A 20,999-nucleotide genomic window follows, 5' to 3' on the forward strand; every position below is an offset into this window, starting at 1 on the left:
CATCTTAGCTGCCCAAGCATGCCCATAATATACAAACGGTGCCAATGTACGTAATCAATTACCATAATAATATCTACCTGCAGACAGCACAGCGTTCCACCTCACCCCAACGCACGTTTTGCACCAGGCAATTGTTGACTAATGGAGTCCCGGAGCTGTTTTATGGGAGACAAGACATGAGATGCTGCAGGCCATGATAAGACATTTAGACTATGCAGTCTGCTCACTCTAGCATGATCATTATGCAGCCTGGCATGGCTCCTGGAAAATTTTCAACTTCACTTCTGAAGGCCTCTTCACGTGGTTTACAGAACTATGTCCAATTATCATTGCATCCAAACCAAAAGATGGACTCATTGCTAAAAAGGATATACCTCCATTACAGCCTGCTTTGCTGTCTTGCTCTGCACTATAATAGGGTTTGTGTGAGGTTGAAGAACACCTATAGCTGTATGTCTGGCTTCTAGAAAAATGTGGTACAAATGCCTAATGATCATTTGTGTAGGCCCTGCATTTTAGGCTTGATACGTGGCATTCAATTACAGCATAGAATGGATCACGGTCCATCATTCTTTGAATCTGGCAAAACCACATGGACAATGCAGTGAAGAGGCCTTCAAGAGGCAACAGGACATCAGTCCTACTCCTGGGATTATGGTGTGGGATGGCATAACATACAATAACGGGACCGTCCTAGTCTTCATTCCATGTACACTAACAGCTCGGCGTTACATTTATTTGGTTGTGGAACCATTGGTACAACCATTTCTTCAAAGTGTCCAAAGAACAGTTTTCAACATAACGCCAAGTCCTATGTTGCTCATGCTACTGTGAGCAGCCTTCTAGGCCCAAATGTTCTACCATGGCCTATAGTGTCTCTGGACTTGTCTTGCATTTAGCACATCTGCAACATCATTGGTCAACAATTGCAAAAGGAGCTGCCAGCAGCGGATCTTGATGATATCGATGCTAAAGTGCATTCATTGGGGCAGAACATTTCTCAGACAACCATTAATAATCTCATTGATAGTAGCCTAGTTGTGTAATTGTGAGTATTTCTAAGCATGGCACTCATACTTCACACTGAAAAAAATTGAAAAGTTTTGGAAATGTCTATCTATCTTGTGTTTTCCATAACTCCCCTTATTTTCCTTCTTGATGTTGCAGTTTCAACGTTGAGTAGTGTATGTAATAGCTTTTTCTACTTTTGCTTTTATTTTATTACACACATCACTTATTTTAGTTTTGTTAGCCTTAAAAAAGGTATCATATCTATAAGCTAATTTTATTTCTTCCTCTGAGAGCAATCAATCTTTTTCAACTGACTAACACAGTACCAAAACTTTTTTTTTTCTTTTAGCACATTTTCAGTAACAAAATAAAGGAGATCTATGCTAATGTAGATTGTTGTTACATGCGAATATCTTGTAATATATCAATGTGTTAAATACTGTTCCTGCTAGAAGCTACCTTAAGAACAGAAAAGCATGGAGTGATCCCAGCGGCTCCACATCTGGCCTTGTGGGCAGCACAACCAAAGTTGTCTTTAATAGAACAAATGCAGCTAAACTTGTTCTTGTGTCTTTAACTACTCTAAAAATGTTCCTTCACATACTGATACACAATAAAGTGCTAGAAAAGACCAAAAAAAACAATCAGAGAAGCAAATTCAGCATTTTCTTTGTATTTATGACTCAAGATTATTCTGTTTACCTTTCATTTAGTTTTACCATGTTCTAGGTTTTTTTGTTTTTGTTTTTTTATCAGGGTTTTTTAACTAATTTTCTCTGAGAATAACCACTGTCTTATGGGTCATGTCTTCACTTTTCCTGATCAAGATTCGTAGTTTCCTCTTTTGTTTTCTGTGTGCGTGATATTTCTGGTCAACACAGTAAAGAACCACAGTAAATTGCTGCACTGGCAGTGAGATTTCCTGTGCTCAGAAAATTGTCAGAAATAAACGCCTGCTTCTTGGAGAATAAGGTAAGACTGAAATTACAGCTGTGTTGTTAAAGACTTGGGGAGATAAATCAATGCAATTATTATTTTTGCAGAGTAATGATATTGCATATATAGCACCTATACAGAAATGTTCATCACTCTCATCTCGGACACCCACACAAGGACGATTTCGGTGCTGTTGCATGGGTCTCTGTTCTCCTACAATATCATCAGGAACATTGTCTTTTTAGTAGATACAAGAGGGTCATAGGTCTCATGGGGTAATCCATGGATTTTGGTCCGATCTTAGATCGCAATGCATGGACTGGCTGGGGGTCTCACAATCACAACATAACAGCATCATAGAAATATATGAAGCTATCATGCTCGGATCAGGAGAGCCACGGCCAGTCCCAGTCCGAGATTGGACTGAAATCCACGGATATCTGCATCAGCCCTGGGAAGTATCACTGCATAAGAATTTGTACATTCAAACACTTTTCAGATGAGGAGCAACTAGTCATTCAATCCAATAAATTGGACAAAATGAGGTAACATTCAAAATAACTTCTTATCATCAGGAAATCCAGGTGAGGCTAACACCCTCTTTCCTAATAAAATGCATTTTTTCAGAGCAATATTTTACAATATTAATATACTATAAAACTGAACAAGATTTCACACCTTTCCAGAAGGGATTGCAAACTACACCAATGCAGACCCTGATGGTGTCAGTTCAGATTTTAAAGGGTTTTGTCTTGGTTTAACACCCCCTTTTTATAGGGTAGGAGGACACAATCAGTAAGACTGCATTTACATATCCATGTGACAAGTCCGTGTGCTGCCCGATTTTTTTCTCGTACCCGCAGAGTTTCATGGATCTGTTCACACACCCATGAAAATTATGCATTTGAATGTGAGACTCAGCACATATCCTGATCTTCTATTTCCCATGGATCTGTGAATACAGCCTGAATCCCATCAAATTCAGGGGATGCTGTGCTTTGGAACGAACAAGGAAATGGAGTAAATGGGACCAGGAGAGGGGCGCTGAAAAGGGATTATTTGTACAATAGTAAGTTAATTTGTTCATTAACAATGTAAAATAAACTGTACCTTTGTAAATGGAAGTTGGCCTTACATTAACTCGTTACGGACTGGACTTTTTTTTATCTTTTTTTTTTCATTTTGTTCATTTTTTTTTATTTTGCCTCTTCTAAGAACCATAACATTTTTTTACTACATTCTTGCCCTAGGTGCCGGAAAGCCTAGATATATCTCTGCACGGACGTTTCACACAAATGACATATTTACTGCGAGCCATACAGTATAGATACAGAATACTATGTACATCTAGTGACTGCTGAAATCTCACCTATGGTAATTAGAACCATTTTTTGTTTTTTCGTCATGTCACAATGACCACCGCAGCCCTAAAATAACAAAGTCATATACATGGATTTGGCTCCTCAGTAAAAAATCCCCCACACTGCGCTTCTGAATACAAGTATATGTACCTCAGCAATGATATACTATTTGCCAAGCACCATTCCAAATATAAACTGATAAGCAGTTCTGTGCCCCCCATAAACTATAATCTCGACGGCCCAATAAATGTAAATTAGCTAGCTGTTGCCTGGGCATAGTAACAAACTGTGGTTAGTTATAAGAAATTATAATGATTATATTGCACAGAAAAACATTTCACATCATATATTCAACACTGCAGATTTACAACACAAATTATCTAAATGATTACCCAAATATTGATAGTATTTTATTTTGAACTCATTCAAGAGCCTTTTGGTACACAACATTTTTGGTTTTTCCTTCCGGTGCAAAGATGAACAGATTTCCTACATCATCCACTCAGCCAGAGCCACCAGACTACTACCCATAATATCCCACATAATACCGTCAGAGCCACCGGATTACTACCCCCAATATCCCACATCATCCCATCAGCTAGAGCCACTGGACTACTACCCCTAATATCCCAATCATCCCATCAGCCAGAGCCACCGGACTACTACCCCTAATATCCCACATCATCCCGTCAGAGCCACCGGATTACTACCCCTAATACCCCACATCAGTCCATCAGCCAGAGCCACCGGACTACTACCCCTAATATCCCACATCATCCCGTCAGCCAGAGCCACATGACTACTACCCCTAATATCCCAATCATCCCATCAGCCAGAGCCACCGGACTACTACCCCTAATATCCCACATCATTCGGTCAGCCAGAGCCACTGGACTGCTACCCCTAATATCCCACATCATCCCATCAGAGCCACTGGATTACCACCCCTAATATCCCACATCATCCCGTCAGAGCCACTGGACTACTACCCCTAATATCCCACATCATCCAGCCAGAGCCACCAGACTCCTATCCCTAATATCCCAATCATCCCATCAGCTAGAGCCACCGGACTACTACCTCTAATATCCCACATCATCCCGTCAGCCAGAGCCACTGGACTACTACCCCTAATATCCCAATCAGCCAGAGCCACTGGACTACTACCCCAAATATCCCAATCATCCCATCAGCCAGAGCCACTGGATTATTACCCCTAATATCCCACATCATCCTATCAGCCAGAGCCACCGGACTACTACCCCTAATACCCCACATCATCCCATCAGCCAGAGCAACCGGACTACTACCACTAATATCCCACATCATCCCATCAGGCAGAGCCATTGGACTACTACCCCTAATATTCCACATCATCCAGCCAGAGCCACCAGACTACTACCCCTAATATCCCAATCATCCCATCAGCCAGAGCCACTGGATTATTACCCCTAATATCCCACATCATCCTATCAGCCAGAGCCACCGGACTACTACCCCTAATACCCCACATCATCCCATCAGCCAGAGCAACCGGACTACTACCACTAATATCCCACATCATCCCATCAGGCAGAGCCATTGGACTACTACCCCTAATATTCCACATCATCCAGCCAGAGCCACCAGACTACTACCCCTAATATCCCAATCATCCCATCAGCCAGAGCCACTGGATTATTACCCCTAATATTCCACATCATCCCGTCAGAGCCACTGGACTACTACCCTAATATTCCACATTATTCGGTCAGCCAGAGCCACTGGATTATTACCCCTAATATTCCACATCATCCCGTCAGAGCCACCGGACTACTGCCCCTAATATCCCACATCATCCCATCAGCCAGAGCCACTGGATTATTACCCCTAATATCCCACATCATCCTGTCAGCCAGTGCCACTGGATTACTACCCTAATATCCCACATCATTCTGTCAGAGCAACCAGATTACTACCCCTAATATCACACATCATCCCGTCAGCCAGAGCCAAAGGACTACTATCCAGGGCCAGACTGGCCATCGGGCAGTTCTGGCAAATGCCAGAAGGGCCGGTGGCAGTAGTGGGCCGCTCGAGTGTGCCGCTGTCGGCACACTCTCCCCGCTGTCGGCGCACTCCCGGCCCCGCATTCAACTATACCGGCGTCATAGACGCCGGTACAGTTGAATGCAATGATGGAGGAGAGAGCGTCTGCTGACGCTTCCTCTCCCATCATTCCCCGCTCTGCCTGCCGCTGACACTGCAGGTGCGCGATGACGTCATATCATCGCGCACCTGCTGTGTGACCGGGCGGGCAGACTGTGACTGCTGAGACCAGAGCCAGAGCAGCGCGGGGCAGGAGGAAAGGTGAGTAGAGTGTTTTTTTTTTTTTATTTATCAATTAGTGATGACTGGATTGTGGAGCTATTGGGGGGGGGGCTGTGCTGCATTCCATTCTATGGGCCTCTGCTGCATTATATTCTATGGGCCTGTGCTGCATTCCATTCTATGGGCCTGTGCTGCATTGTATTCTATGGGCCTGTGCTGCATTCCATTCTATGGGCCTGTGCTGCATTCCATTCTATGGGCCTCTGCTGCATTATATTCTATGGGCCTGTGCTGCATTCCATTCTATGGGCCTCTGCTGCATTATATTCTATGGGCCTGTGCTGCATTATATTCTATGGGCCTGTGCTGCATTATATTCTATGGGCCTGTGCTGCATTGTATTCTATGGGCCTGTGCTGCATTATATTCTATGGGCCTGTGCTGCATTCCATTCTATGGGCCTGTGCTGCATTATATTCTATGGGCCTGTGCTGCATTCCATTCTATGGGCCTCTGCTGCATTATATTCTATGGGCCTGTGCTGCATTCCATTCTATGGGCCTCTGCTGCATTATATTCTATGGGCCTGTGCTGCATTCCATTCTATGGGCCTGTGCTGCATTGTATTCTATGGGCCTGTGCTGCATTGTATTCTATGGGCCTGTGCTGCATTCCATTCTATGGGCCTGTGCTGCATTATATTCTATGGGCCTGTGCTGCATTATATTCTATGGGGCTGTGCTGCATTCCATTCTATGGGCCTGTGCTGCATTATATTCTATGGGGCTGTGCTGCATTATATTCTATGGGCCTGTGCTGCATTATATTCTATGGGGCTGTGCTGCATTCCATTCTATGGGCCTGTGCTGCATTATATTCTATGGGCCTGTGCTGCATTATATTTTATGGGCCTGTGCTGCATTATATTCTATGGGGCTGTGCTGCATTCCATTCTATGGGCCTGTGCTGCATTATATTGTATGGGGCTGTGCTGCATTACATTCTATGGGGCTGTGCTGTATTATAGTCTATGGGGGCTGGCTGTATTACATTCTATGGGGGCTGGCTGCATTACATTCTATGGGGGCTGTGCTGCATTACATTCTATGGGGGCTGTGCTGCATTACATTCTATGGGGGCTGACTATTACATTCTATGGGGGCTGGCTGTATTACATTCTATGGGGGCTGGCTGTATTACATTCTATGGGGGCTGGCTGTATTACATTCTATGGGGCTGTGCTGCATTACATTCTATGGGGGCTGTGCTGCATTACATTCTATGGGGGCTGTGCTGCATTACATTCTATGGGGGCTGTGCAGCATTACATTCTATGGGTCTGTGCTGTATTATAGTCTATGGGGGCTGGCTGTATTACATTCTATGGGGGCTGTGCTGTATTACATTCTATGGGGGCTGTGCAGCATTACATTCTATGGGGCTGTGCTGTATTATAGTCTATGGGGGCTGGCTGTATTACATTCTATGGGGGCTGTGCAGCATTACATTCTATGGGGCTGTGCTGTATTATAGTCTATGGGGGCTGGCTGTATTACATTCTATGGGGGCTGGCTGCATTACATTCTATGGGGGCTGAGCTGTAATGCTGGATACAGCTGTAATTATGTGTTATATAGTCGTGTTACACTCCCCTCACTTCTTGTAGCCTACAAGTGTACAAAGATATTATACAGTCACCATGTGATAAGTGGGCCTGTGTGACTTCAAATGCCAGGGCTGAATTTTAGTCCCAGTCCGGCCCTGCTACTACCCCTAATATGCCTCATCATCCCATCAGAGCCAACATTGTCAGCAAGTCCATTCTTGCAGAGTATTTCACCCATGCTAATGATGAATAAAAATCTGCCACAAAAACGCATGTAAAAAACATAGAAAAAAACGCATTTTAAGCAGCGGTTTTCCTGCCAACACATCAGGACTTGCAGCAAAATTTTCTGCTGCAAATTCTGAACATGTGCACATAGACTAAGGGTACTGTTGAGGAGAGCCATAAGATCAAATACTTAATTAACCTCAACACATAAGACATAAGGTAATTGAGAGAAGCAACCCATAACATGTATTGCTTAACCTTACATAAGTTTCCTCAGATCAAAGTGAGATCCTAAAGATGGCTGCCATTTCCTGTATCAGTACACCATGTGCTGGTATCCAAGATGATTAATGAGACCCTAAAGATGGCTGCCGTTTCCTGTATCAGCAGACCATATGCTAGTATCCAAGATGACGCCCACCCTGATGACCTCATGGATCCACCCACAGTGACGCCCACCCTGATGACCTCATGGATCCGCCCATGGACTTGCTCATTGCCCAACCCACTAACCAATGAAATACATCCAATCACTCCCATTTTAGAGCTAACCGAGCCCCCTTACAGAAAATATATAAGCTTGTGTTTTGACTAATAAAAGTCCTTCTTGGAGCTGAGCCACAGATTGATCAAGGAGAGTATACATCTGACTGTGTCTGTCTGGTGTATTTCTGTAGTGTGCACATGATCAATATCCATTAGGCCAGGAGTAGGCAACTAGAGAATTGAACATTTTATTAATTGTTCAACCCAACATATTTGGCCGCCCAACCTGGGGCCAGCAGAGGAGAGCCCTGAGACCCTGAGGACCGGCGAGTGGAACGGCAGGACGCACTGAATACCCCGAACCTGGAGACTGATCACCTCCTTAACAGAACACGGTAAGTCTGCTGATTATTTATAATCTGTAGTCTTTACCTGTGTCCTTCGGGGTATCCTGTGCAGATTGCCTGACCGTGTCCGGTTTTCTTGGTATCTGTAAGATGGCAGAAAGGGTCTCTCCACTGCTGGTCATTTAATTGCAAGAACCGTCACATATTTTAGTTGCCTACTGCCTGTTACATGTTGTGAAGAGGGGGGATGACTGGTAGTTAAGAGAAGCAAGTGTTAAAACTGGAAAAGCAAGTTTTTTAGAGAAGGAAAGCAAGCAAGTGTAAGAAAAAAAAAAAATTTTGTCTGTGGTACAGTACATGGTTGTCGCCTGTGATAAGATTTTCAGTTCTGTATAAGAGGGACTAGGACCTTGAGTGAATTGACTTGGCCTAGGGGGGGCCCAGTAAAGCTTGGAGTGAAATGACTCAGTTTGGCGCCTAATAAATTGTGTAGCGGCTCATTAAAACTTGGAGTGAAATGACTCAGTTCGAGCCAAATAAATAAATTTATAGTTTTGCCTCGTGACATCGAGTGAGTTGACTCTGCACGGGGACTGGTATGTTAGGGAGCAATTTGACAAAGTAGGGAATGATTGGTTTGTACAGTACGGAACACGGAAGTCAGACAGGGACCACGTGACAAGAAGGAATAGGAACTGAGTACTGCAGACTCAGTTCCCTTTAGAATCTCAGGTTTGAGTCATCTCCCCCGTCTTATTGTTTGCTTGGTGTTTGTTATCTTGATAGAGAGATATATATATATACTGTATATCTATAGAAAGATGGAGAAATTAATGCAGTTCTGCCGTATTGGCACTAAGCCAAATTCAGATGGCAAGTTAGACCCGTGCACATTAGTAGCGACTCGTGAAGGCAAGAGTCATGTTAAACAATGTAAAAAGCTTATGAAGTTGTGTGGAATGCCAGAAGGGGGAAGGTTGCAGCCCCTGGAGTGGAAGCTTGTCTTGAAAGAAAGAAAAGGTATCCTAGAAGATAATGGATTGTTGTCTACTGCTAGGGCATGGGAAAGAGTCTCTGAAAGTCTGTATAGAGAAAATTGGGTAGAGGAGAAAAGGAATAAAAAGGGTAGAATTTTGACTTATGTGTATTACAAAAATATATCCTGTGAGCGGCCACCACCGTATAATGGTGGCCCAGAGCCATGTGTTAAATGTAATAGCAACCATTTTGTTGATGGCAAATGTGTTAAATGTAATATCAGCCATTTCGTGGATGAGCCATGTGCTAAATCCAATAGCAGCCATTTTGTTGATGGCAAAAGTGTTAATGTTAACGGCAGCCATTTTGTGGATGGCAAAAGTGTTAATTCTAACGGCAGCCATTTTGTGGATGGCAAAAGTGTTAATTCTAACAGCGGCCATTTTGTGGATGGCAAATGTGTTGATGCTAACGGCAGCCATTTTGTGGATGGCAAATGTGTTGATGCTAAAGGCAGCAATTTTGTGGATGGCAAAAGTGTTAATTCTAACGGCGGCCATTTTGTGTATGGCAAATGTGTTAATTCTGATGGCAGCCATTTTGTGGATGGCAAATGTGTTGATTCTAACGGCAGCCATTTTGTGGATGGCAAATGTGTTGATGCTAACGGCAGCCATTTTGTGTATGGCAAATGTGTTGATTCTAACGGCAGCCATTTTGTGGATGGCAAATGTGTTGATGCTAACGGCAGCCATTTTGTGTATGGCAAATGTGTTAATGCTGGCAGCAGCCATTTTGTGGATGGCAAATGTAATGGCAGCCATTTTGTGGATGGCAAATGTGCTGCTCCTGGTGGTGAACATCTCAGACTAAGGCTACTGTTGTGAATTCCGTCTGGGTTCCCTCTGGTGGCCTTTAGTGATACTGCGGGTCTGGAGCTGGGCTCAGCTGCCTCATTTCCTGCTATGCTGGTTCCTATTTAACTCCACCTGGACCTTTATTTGTTGCCTGCTGTCGTTGTATTCAGTACTGGTTCTGACCTCTCCTAGATTTTCCTGGTGACCTGTCTATTTCTGAGAAGCTAAGTCTTGCTAGTTCTTTTTGCTCATTGTTTCCTTGAATATGTTTCTCAGTATATGATGTGTTCAGTCCAGCTTGCTTATATGTGATTTTTCGCTTGCTGGTAGCTCTGGGGAGCAGAAGTGCGCCCCTCACATCGTGAGTCGGTGTGGGGGTTCTTGTACTTTCTGCGTGGATAGTTTTTGATAGTTTTTGTACCGACCGCACAGATCCCTGCTATCTTCTGTCTATTTAGTGTTAGCGGGCCTCATTTGCTTAAACCTGTTTTTCATTCCTACGTTTGTATTTTCCCCTTAACTCACCGTTATTATTTGTGGGGGGCTGTCTAAACTTTGGGGTTATTTCTCTGAGGCAAGTGAGGCTTTGCTTTCTCTCTAGGGGTAGCTAGTTTCTCAGGCTGTGAAGAGGCGACTAGGTTTTTAGGTAACGCTCCACGGCTGCCTTTAGTGTGTGTGGATAGAATCAGGATTGCGGTCGGTATAGTTCCACATTCCCGGAGCTTGTCCTACTATTCAGGTTTACCTATCAGGTCAGTTTGGTGATCCTACCACCGGATCATAGCAGGCTACACACCGCATCACCAAATCCTTGTTACCCAGTAATGACCACTGATGGCCAATACTATATTCCTTCGGGAAGTGAACAGGCTTTACCCATGTTTCCCGTCCCAGTGGTTTCCAATGGGGCACCGACCCTTTCCCCTATCACTTCTGTTGTGAATCCAGCAATACTCCCACCTGGATTGTCCCCGGCACCGACCCTTTCTACTGTCACTTCCACTGCCAATTTAGCTGCACACCCACATGAGATGCTCCAAGCAACGGCCTCTCCTCCCAATGCTTAAACTACAACAGCAGTCTCACACAGTCTACCTAACCCTGTACCCGGTACCTCACAGGCTGTCTCGCAGCCAAGCGCACACCTGTATGGGACGGCGACTGTATAAAGGGGGGGCTCAATCTGGAAGGAGGATACCAATAGCACAGGAAGCACAAAGGGGAGGGAATGTTGGCAACCTATTTTTGAAAAAGAACTTCCTGAGGGACCCTTGTTAGTGGTGGGAAAGGGTGACATAACAACAATGGAGACAGATGCTATTGTTAATGCTACCAATTCTCGGTTAGAGCACAATGGAGGTGTAGCTAGAGCTATAGTGGAAGCAGGAGGGGCGACTATTCAAGCTGACAGTCAAATCATTGTTGAGTCACGTGTTCAGATAGCTGTTGGGGACATAGCGGTGACTAAAGCTGGCAATCTCCTGTGTAGAATGATCATACACGCTGTGACCCCTACTGTTGACCCTATTCATCCAGACGTTAGTGCTCAACAACTTCGTACAGCAATAACTCGCATTAATGAGGACAGGACTGTTAAAGCTTTTAAGAGTGCCTGTGTCACCTGGATCCCACACCATGATACTGGAGCTGCCCAAATAGAGCCCCTCATTCCAAGACTGTTACCTCCTCCTGCTCCTCATACACAAGTGATTACATCTGTACTCCTGGTGCCATCTCTACTCCCGCCTCAGGTGCCACCACCAACAGTGCCAATGCTCATGTCTGAGGAGCCCACCCTCTATGTCAAGTTTACACCCCAGCAAGCTGCTACTCTGTTGAATCAACTTCCAGATCCAGAAAAACAGCCGATGCCTTTCTACAGAAGCATGCTTCAAGTCCAAAGTACTTAGCCAGCCAAGTGGCAAGATCTCATTTCCCTGGCAAATCTTAAAGCAGGCGATGCATATTGGCCTGTTATGGACATCGTGTTCAATGATGACTCGTTTGCCAGTGACAAGATATGGGACTCTGGTGTTGAGTTCTGCCAAGAACCTAAGACATGGGCCTCAGATGAGCTGGCTGACCTATCACTTATTGTCGCCAATGGATTCCAGATGCCTACAAGCTGATGCAGCCATTGTACGATGACCTCAAGACGTCAGCGTTTCCACTATGTACCAAATCCGTGGAAGCTTTCTACGCTCTTAAACAGGCCATACAGTCTGCACCAGCTCTTGGAATCCCAAATTCTGATATCATCTGAGGACATCCAGTTCTCTTAATGGCTCCACACGACATAATTGCTATTCTTGCAACCTAAACATCTGTTGGTGCAGCGTCATAGGAGACTCCAATGTTCGCTCTTGGTTCCGGATAATGTCACTCTTGTCCGCTGCAGCATCCTCAACCCGTCCACGCTGCTTCCTCTTTCCAGGGGGGATGTGGATGATGATACTGATGCTCTCGGAGAAGATGCCTCTACACACTCAGAGGATCATGACTGTCTCGAACAAATGCAGAAAGAAGCAGCCTCCAAGAAAAATGTGTCTGAAGACCCACTCCCACATGCTGACCTGACGTTCTTCACTGATGGTTCCAGATTTGCAGATGAAACAGGATGATTCCATACGGGATATGCCATGGTTACACATGACCAGGTCATCTCAGCTGGATCGCTACCACCGCACATGTCTGCACAAGAAGCGGAACTTAAAGCTTTGATGTTGGCTTGTCAGGAAGCGACGGAGAAGGTGGTTAACATCCATACATATTCAAGATACGCTTTCGGAGTGGCTCATGACTTCTGCAGCATCTGGCAGCCAGAGGATACCTAACGTCCAGTGGAACGCCTGTAAAACATGTTGCTACCGTGCAAGAACTTGTGGCCACTCTAGATCTACCTTTGGAGGTTGCAGTGATCAAGATCAAAGCTCACGGGAGATTGGATTCTCCAGAAGCAAGGGGGAACTTTTTTGCTGACAAAACACCAAAAACCTATGCTGTGGATCCATTTGGGAAAGAGAAAGCAGCAGTGTACGTGTCACAAGACACTGAAGAAGGGACTAAAGGCTCTCTTATGAGGATTATCCATCTACATCAAGACAAGACATCAGATGATGAAAAGAAGTCATGGCAAGAAGGAGGAGCTAAAAAAGGATGAAGATGGAGTCTGGAGGGTGAACAAAAAGCTCTGTCTACCCTGTAATCTGTACCCCTCAGTGACAGAATGGGCACACGGTATCACCCACAGAGGCAAGAATCAGATGAATGACCTAATTTGGAAGACTTATATGGCACCTGGAATCTCTACTGTCACCCAAAAATATTGCAAATCCTGCCTTGTGTGTGCAACATGCAATCCAGCACCACCTCAGAAAGTTACTCAGAAACATTTGGCTAAACCACTTTATCCCTTTCAGAGGATTCAGATTGATCACATTCAAATGCCAAAAGTAGGGAAGTACGAGTATGTACTGGTAGTGACTGACATGTTCTCAGGATGGCCCGAAGCCTATCCAGTAACAAACATGACTGCCAGAGTGACTGTTAAGAGACTGATGACTGAACATAGTAACATAGTTAGTAAGGCCGAAAAAAGACATTTGTCCATCCAGTTCAGCCTATATTCCTATATTCCATCATAATAAATCCCCAGATCTACATCCTTCTACAGAACCTAATAATTGTATGATACAATATTGTTCTGCTCCAGGAAGACATCCAGGCCTCTCTTGAACCCCTCGACTGAGTTCGCCATCACCACCTCCTCAGGCAAGCAATTCCAGATTCTCACTGCCCTAACAGTAAAGAATCCTCTTCTATGTTGGTGGAAAAACCTTCTCTCCTCCAGACGCAAAGAATGCCCCCTTGTGCCCGTCACCTTCCTTGGTATAAACAGATCCTCAGCGAGATATTTGTATTGTCCCCTTATATACGTATACATGGTTATTAGATCGCCCCTCAGTCGTCTTTTTTCTAATCCTAATTTCGCTAATCTATCTGGGTATTGTAGTTCTCCCATCCCCTTTATTAACTTTGTTGCCCTCCTTTGTACTCTCTCTAGTTCCATTATATCCTTCCTGAGCACCGGTGCCCAAAACTGGACACAGTACTCCATGTGCGGTCTAACTAGGGATTTGTACAGATGCAGTATAATGCTCTCATCATGTGTATCCAGACCTCTTTTAATGCACCCCATGATCCTGTTTGCCTTGGCAGCTGCTGCCTGGCACTGGCTGCTCCAGGTAAGTTTATCATTAACTAGGATCCCCAAGTCCTTCTCCCTGTCAGATTTACCCAGTGGTTTCCCGTTCAGTGTGTAATGGTGATATTGATTCCTTCTTCCCATGTGTATAACCTTACATTTATCATTGTTAAACCTCATCTGCCACCTTTCAGCCCAAGTTTCCAACTTATCCAGATCCATCTGTAGCAGAATACTATCTTCTCTTGTATTAACTGCTTTACATAGTTTTGTATCATCTGCAAATATCAATATTTTACTGTGTAAACCTTCTACCAGATCATTAATGAATATGTTGAAGAGAACAGGTCCCAATACCGACCCCTGCGGTACCCCACTGGTCACAGCGACCCAGTTAGAGACTATACCATTTATAACCACCCTCTGCTTTCTATCACTAAGCCAGTTACTAACCCATTTACACACATTTTCCCCCAGACCAAGCATTCTCATTTTGTGTACCAACCTCTTGTGCGGCACGGTATCAAACGCTTTGGAAAAATCGAGATATACCACGTCCAATGACTCACCGTGGTCTAGCCTATAGCTTACCTCTTCATAAAAACTGATTAGATTGGTTTGACATGAGCGATTTCTCATAAACCCATGCTGATATGGAGTTAAACAGTTATTCTCATTGAGATAATCCAGAATAACATCCTTCAGAAACCCTTCAAATATTTTACCAACAGTAGAGGTTAGACTTACTGGCCTATAATTTCCAGGTTCACTTTTAGAGCCCTTTTTGAATATTGGCACCACATTTGCTATGCGCCAGTCCTGCGGAACAGACGCCGTCGCTATAGAGTCCCTAAAAATAAGAAATAATGGTTTATCTATTACATTACTTAGTTCTCTTAGTACTCGTGGGTGTATGCCATCCGGACCCGGAGATTTATCTATTTTAATCTTATTTAGCCGGTTTCGCACCTCTTCTTGGGTTAGATTGGTGACCCTTAATATAGGGTTTTCATTGTTTCTTGGGATTTCACCTAGCATTTCATTTTCCACCGTGAATACCGTGGAGAAGAAGGTGTTTAATATGTTAGCCTTTTCCTCGTCATCTACAACCATTCTTTCCTCACTATTTTTTAAGGGGCCTACATTTTCAGTTTTTATTCTTTTACTATTGATATAGTTGAAGAACAGTTTGGGATTAGTTTTACTCTCCTTAGCAATGTGCTTCTCTGTTTGCTTTTTGGCAGCTTTAATTAGTTTTTTAGATAAAGTATTTTTCTCCCTATAGTTTTTTAGAGCTTCAATGGTGCCATCCTGCTTTAGTAGTGCAAATGCTTTCTTTTTACTGTTAATTGCCTGTCTTACTTCTTTGTTTAGCCACATTGGGTTTTTCCTATTTCTATTCCTTTTATTCCCACAAGGTATAAACCGCTTACAGTGCCTATTTAGGATGTTCTTAAACATTTTCCATTTATTATCTGTATTCTTATTTCTGAGGATATTGTCCCAGTCTACCAGATTAAGGGCATCTCTAAGCTGGTCAAACTTTGCCTTCCTAAAGTTCAGTGTTTTTGTGACTCCCTGACAAGTCCCCCTAGTGAAAGACTGGTGAAACTGTACAATATTGTGGTCGCTATTTCCTAGATGCCCGACCACCTGCAGATTTGTTATTCTGTCAGGTCTATTAGATAGTATTAGGTCTAAAAGTGCTGCTCCTCTGGTTGGATTCTGCACCAATTGTGAAAGATAATTTTTCTTGGTTATTAGCAGAAACATGTTGCCTTTATGGGTTTCACAGGTTTCTGTTTCCCAGACTGAAGTAGTATGCAGATATGGGGTCCCAGAGGTAATTGAGAGTGACCAAGGACCCGCGTTCACTGCAGCACTGACTAAGGAACTATGGACATTGGTGGGAGCGGATTTGGGTTTACATACTCCATATCACCCCCAGAGCAGTGGGAAAGTAGAAAGATTGAATGGCACCTTCAAAAAAATAAAATATTTAAAGCCAGTCTGGAGGTCAGACTTGGACAGACATTTTGCCCGTTGCCTTATACTCAGTCAAAAACACTCCAAGGGGTCCCACTAAACTCACACCATTCGAGATTCTTTTTGGGGGGCCACCAAGGTTGGGTCAATATTTTCCACAACAGCTAGCCTTAGGGAGTGATACTCTTGTAAATTATGTAATTGCCCTTACTAAAGAACTGTCAGTTACACATGTACAAGTTTTATCATCCATTCCAGGTCCAGATTCCACTGAAGGTACCCATACTTTCCAACCTGTTGACTACGTGCTGGTAAAGAAGTTCATCAGAAAGACATCCCTGGAGTCGAGATTTGAGGGTCCCTACTAAGTGCTCCTGACTACTCCTACTTCGTTCAGGGTTGCTGAGTGCCTCCTGGATCCATCTCTCACATTATAAACTTGTTAGACAGTTAGGGACAGAGTAGGATCTGACCTGCTTGTCAAAGTCCAGCTACAAAGGGAGGATTTCCACAAGGGAAAATTTGTCTCAAACTGGTGAAAACTCCAATTCCCCCCCTCCCGGGCAAGACGGTCAGATCTAGGATGTGTACATCAGGGTGAGTGACATGTGTATTTTATGTAACCATGGTAATGGGAGATTGGAGAGTAATAGATCCAGCAGGTAGGACATGGGTAACGCGCTCCGATATACCTCCTCAGTATACCCATAATTAGTCACACATTCTCTGGTGTCTATAGCATTCGTATTGTCATGAAGTCTCTGATGTCATAGTAACACGTAACACCGGTGGGTTGGGGAACCACGGTGGGATCAAGATAAAAAAAAAAAGGTTAATAAAGTATTTAGGGGGGACTGTTGAGGAGAGCCATAAGATCAAATACTTAATTAACCTCAACACATAGGACATAAGGTAATTGAGAGAAGCAACCCATAACATGTATTGTTTAACCTTACATAAGTTTCCTCAGATCAAAGTGAGATCCTAAAGATGGCTGCCATTTCCTGTATCAGTACACCATGTGCTGGTATCCAAGATGATCAATGAGACCCTAAAGATGGCTGCCATTTCCTGTATCAGCAGACCATGTGCTAGTATCCAAGATGACGCCCACCCTGATGACCTCATGGATCCACCCACAGTGACGCCCACCCTGATGACCTCATGGACCAACCCACCCTGATGACCTCATGGATCCGCCCATGGACTTGCTCATTGCCCAACCCACTAACCAATTAAATACATCCAATCACTCCCATTTTAGAGCTAACCGAGCCCCCTTACAGAAAATATATAAGCTTGTGTTTTGACTAATAAAAGTCCTTCTTGGAGCTGAGCCACAGATTGATCAAGGAGAGTATACATCTGACTGTGTCTGTCTGGTGTATTTCTTTAGTGCGCACATGATCAATATCCATTAGGCCAGGAGTAGGCAACTAGAGAATTGAACATTTTATTAATTGTTCAACCCAACAGTACCGTCTCACAGTGGCACTTTGGTCGCTACGACGGCACGATCCGTGACGTTCCAGCGATATACTTACGATCTCGCTGTGTCTGACACGCTACTGCGATCAGGGACCCCGCTGAGAATTGTACATCGTAGCAGATCGTTTGAAACTTTCTTTCGTCGTCAAGTGTCTCGCTGTGGCGGCATGATCGCATCATGTAACAAAGGTGTGCACGATATTGTATACGATGTAATGGGTGGAGGAGCCTGATATGTAGGAGCGCCAAATTCTCCACCTCCTGTGTGCTGATTGGGCGGTACAATACTGTGTTCTCATTCGACAGACGTGGTACTATTGTTCCCGGCCGATAAAACCGCGGCTCTCGAGCGCTGTATTCTTTTCTCTCCAACCAATGCATGCACAGTAACCAACGGCCAATCAGCACATTACAGGTGTAGTTAGCTAGCAGCACAACACGCCCCTCGTGAACAACGTCACGTATAGATTATGCAAAATGTGCTCTGAATTGTGAGAGCACCTCCTGTGTGACATGCCCGTACGACTGTCCCGTACGACTTCTACATCGCAAATACGTCATGAAATTATCGCTCCAGCGCCATGCATTGTGAAGTGTGACCGCAGTCTACGACGCTGGAGTGATAATGGAGCGACGCTGGAGCATCACGGATCGTGCCGCCACAGCGACCAAAGTGCCACTGTGAGCCAGTACCTTTAGTCACTATCCTGTATCCTCCTCCCTACACACACATTCATTATAAGCCCCTGATAGTGTCATAATGAATAATAGGGTGAGAGAAGACGTTATGGGGGTCTTATAATGAAATGGAGAGGCAGTAGAGGATGCAATTAGCTACTTAGCAAAATTTTTACCTGCCCCCCCTGCATGTTAGTCAGATGTATGTGACCTTGTAGATTCTATAAAGACATGTATTCGCCTCCCATATGATGATTTTCCTCATACTGTTATCCTTCTTGGCATCATGCCCCCCTTCCTTGGCATCTATCCAGTAATAATTTTCGCCATACTGGGCCCTTCCTGGGATGTCTCCCAACCTGGCCTCCTCCTTGGTATAGTGTCCCCCATCCTTGTCTCCTTCATAGGATAATGTGCTGCATCCTGGGATAATGTTCCCCATCCAAGTCCCCCTCTTATGACAATCCCCCCCCGGTTCTCTTCCTGGGTTCATGTGCCCCATTATGGGTCTCTTCCTGGGGTAATGTGCCTCACCCTGGTCCCCTTCCTGATGTAATGTGTCCCATCTTGGTCCCCTTCCTGGGGTAATGTGTCCTGATCTGTTCTTCTCCAGCACACTACATTAAAAGAAAGAAGACTATTCTTCCTTACTCCGCTCCCACGTCATGCGGTGTCCTCTTCAATAGCTGGCGCATGAGCCAGCAGCTGAGTTTGAAGTCCCTGCCATGGCGCATGATATCACTTCCATGTGCCCTCATTCACAGGTACACTGACCTCAGCTGCTGCCTCTGATTGTCTGGCGGCTTGTACTGCAGTGCAAGGAGCCAGCAGGTCCCCTGGGTTGCAATACATTTCAGCTGAATGTGCTTCCTTGAACGTACATCCAGTTGAAATAGTTCCTGATGTCTGCTGACCCCCTCCACCTCCTGGGGCGCTTTCACTGTGATGGCACATTTGCACACACTTCACTTTCAATCTTTTGTGCACACTCCCTTTTCTGGGTGAAAAGGGAAATTTTTAAAATTCCTGGTCGAATGTCTGGCAGTTTTAAGTTGAATAACTCCTCACTATTTTGTTTTGAATGTGTGTTACTAACTCACTGTGTGTGATTGTCACAAGGACTCTTCAGGATGCGGTTCTCTTATGGTTTTCCTCCTGATTAGTCTAGGGATGAGGAAGGGTGAGGGAGGAGGCTGTGGCCATCAGGTTACATTCCACTGCAACCCTCCGGCTTTCCTCTTTCTGGCTAATAGCGAATATACATAGTGTGCAGAATTATTAGGCCAGTGAGTATTTTGACCTTATCATCATTTTTTGGCCACATACACATGTTCAGTATTCGGTCAATATTTTACCTCAATATTTTTAAGCCAAAATCAAGAGAGGAACAATCAGATGAAAGGTATAATAGAAACACGTCACCACTTCTGTATTTTTCACCCACTCCTGGTTTTGGCTTACAAATACTGAGGTAAAAAAATCACCAAATATTCAACTCGAGTATTTGGCCTTATGCAGGTTTTTCCAACTCCAAGCTGTATAAACTTGAATGCGTATTGGGTGAAGCAGACCAGACGATGGATATTTGTATAATGGGGAAGGTGATACAACTTTACCTTTTTCCATTTGTGCAGAATTATTAGGCAGCTTGTTTTCTGTTGTCAAAATGGGCCAAAATATATTACCTCACCATTTGTCTGAGCTCTGAACACCTTGTACTTCAGGTAGGCTGCAGTTCTGGAATATGACAGCGCTGGAGGATAACGGCTTCCTGGTCTCTTCACAACTATTATTCTCAAATCTTTGACAGTTATCATGCAGATTTTTTTCTCAACACCTTTTTCGTGACCCCATTGACTGTTTGCAACAAAACTTTTGATGGTTATGTGATCACGCCAATATCTTAGCAATTGCTGTATCCATTTGTGAGACTTGTAACAATTTTTGATTTTTCACACTCAATTAACTCATTATTTTTTTTGGACCATTTCGCCTGTGGAAAACAAGCTGCCTAAGGCCATGTTCACACATTCAGTATTTTGGTCAGTATTTTACATTAGTATTTGTAAGACAAAACCTGGAGTGAGACAAAAATACAGAAGTGGTGACGTGTTTCTATTATACTCTTCCTCTGATTGTTCCACTCCTGATTTTAGCTTGCAAATATTGATGTAAAATACTGACTAAATACTGAATGTGTGAACGTGGCCTAATAATTATTCACACTCTGATGAAGGTGTTGATATCTATAGGCCACACCCTCCCTCATTACACATCACCTGATCTGCTTCATCCAATAAACACTCAGTTATATAGCATGGCCTTGGAAAATCTGCATAAAATTGGTGATATGGTCAAAATGCTCATTTGCCTAGTAATTGTTTGCACATTGTAGACTAGCTCCTAGTTTCACTGGGGTGCTAGCTCTGATGAATACTGGGAGCAAAACCCTAAGCTTCGGCTATAAGATGCCATTGTCTCCTTTTGAAGTAGGCTGCGATAGACCCCGTCCTTGTGTACTTT

General features: G+C 44.1%; 1 protein-coding gene across 3 annotated transcripts in view; it reads left to right on the plus strand.

Moving 5' to 3' along the window:
- The first annotated feature begins 1,851 nt into the window (after positions 1–1,851).
- Positions 1,852–20,999, plus strand: part of SH2D1A (SH2 domain containing 1A) — a 58,328-nt gene continuing 39,180 nt past the window's right edge. For 2 of the 3 annotated variants that reach the window (XM_077285111.1, XM_077285114.1), the window contains exon 1: positions 1,852–1,983. The gene's annotated coding sequence lies outside the window, so the exon portion shown is untranslated. Of the gene's footprint in view, positions 1,984–2,810; positions 3,322–20,999 lie in introns of all 3 variants that reach the window. The other variant, XM_077285113.1, reaches the window with a different exon arrangement.

Source organism: Ranitomeya variabilis, chromosome 2 (assembly GCF_051348905.1).
Source record: "Ranitomeya variabilis isolate aRanVar5 chromosome 2, aRanVar5.hap1, whole genome shotgun sequence".
Classification (NCBI taxonomy): Eukaryota; Metazoa; Chordata; class Amphibia; order Anura; family Dendrobatidae; genus Ranitomeya; species Ranitomeya variabilis.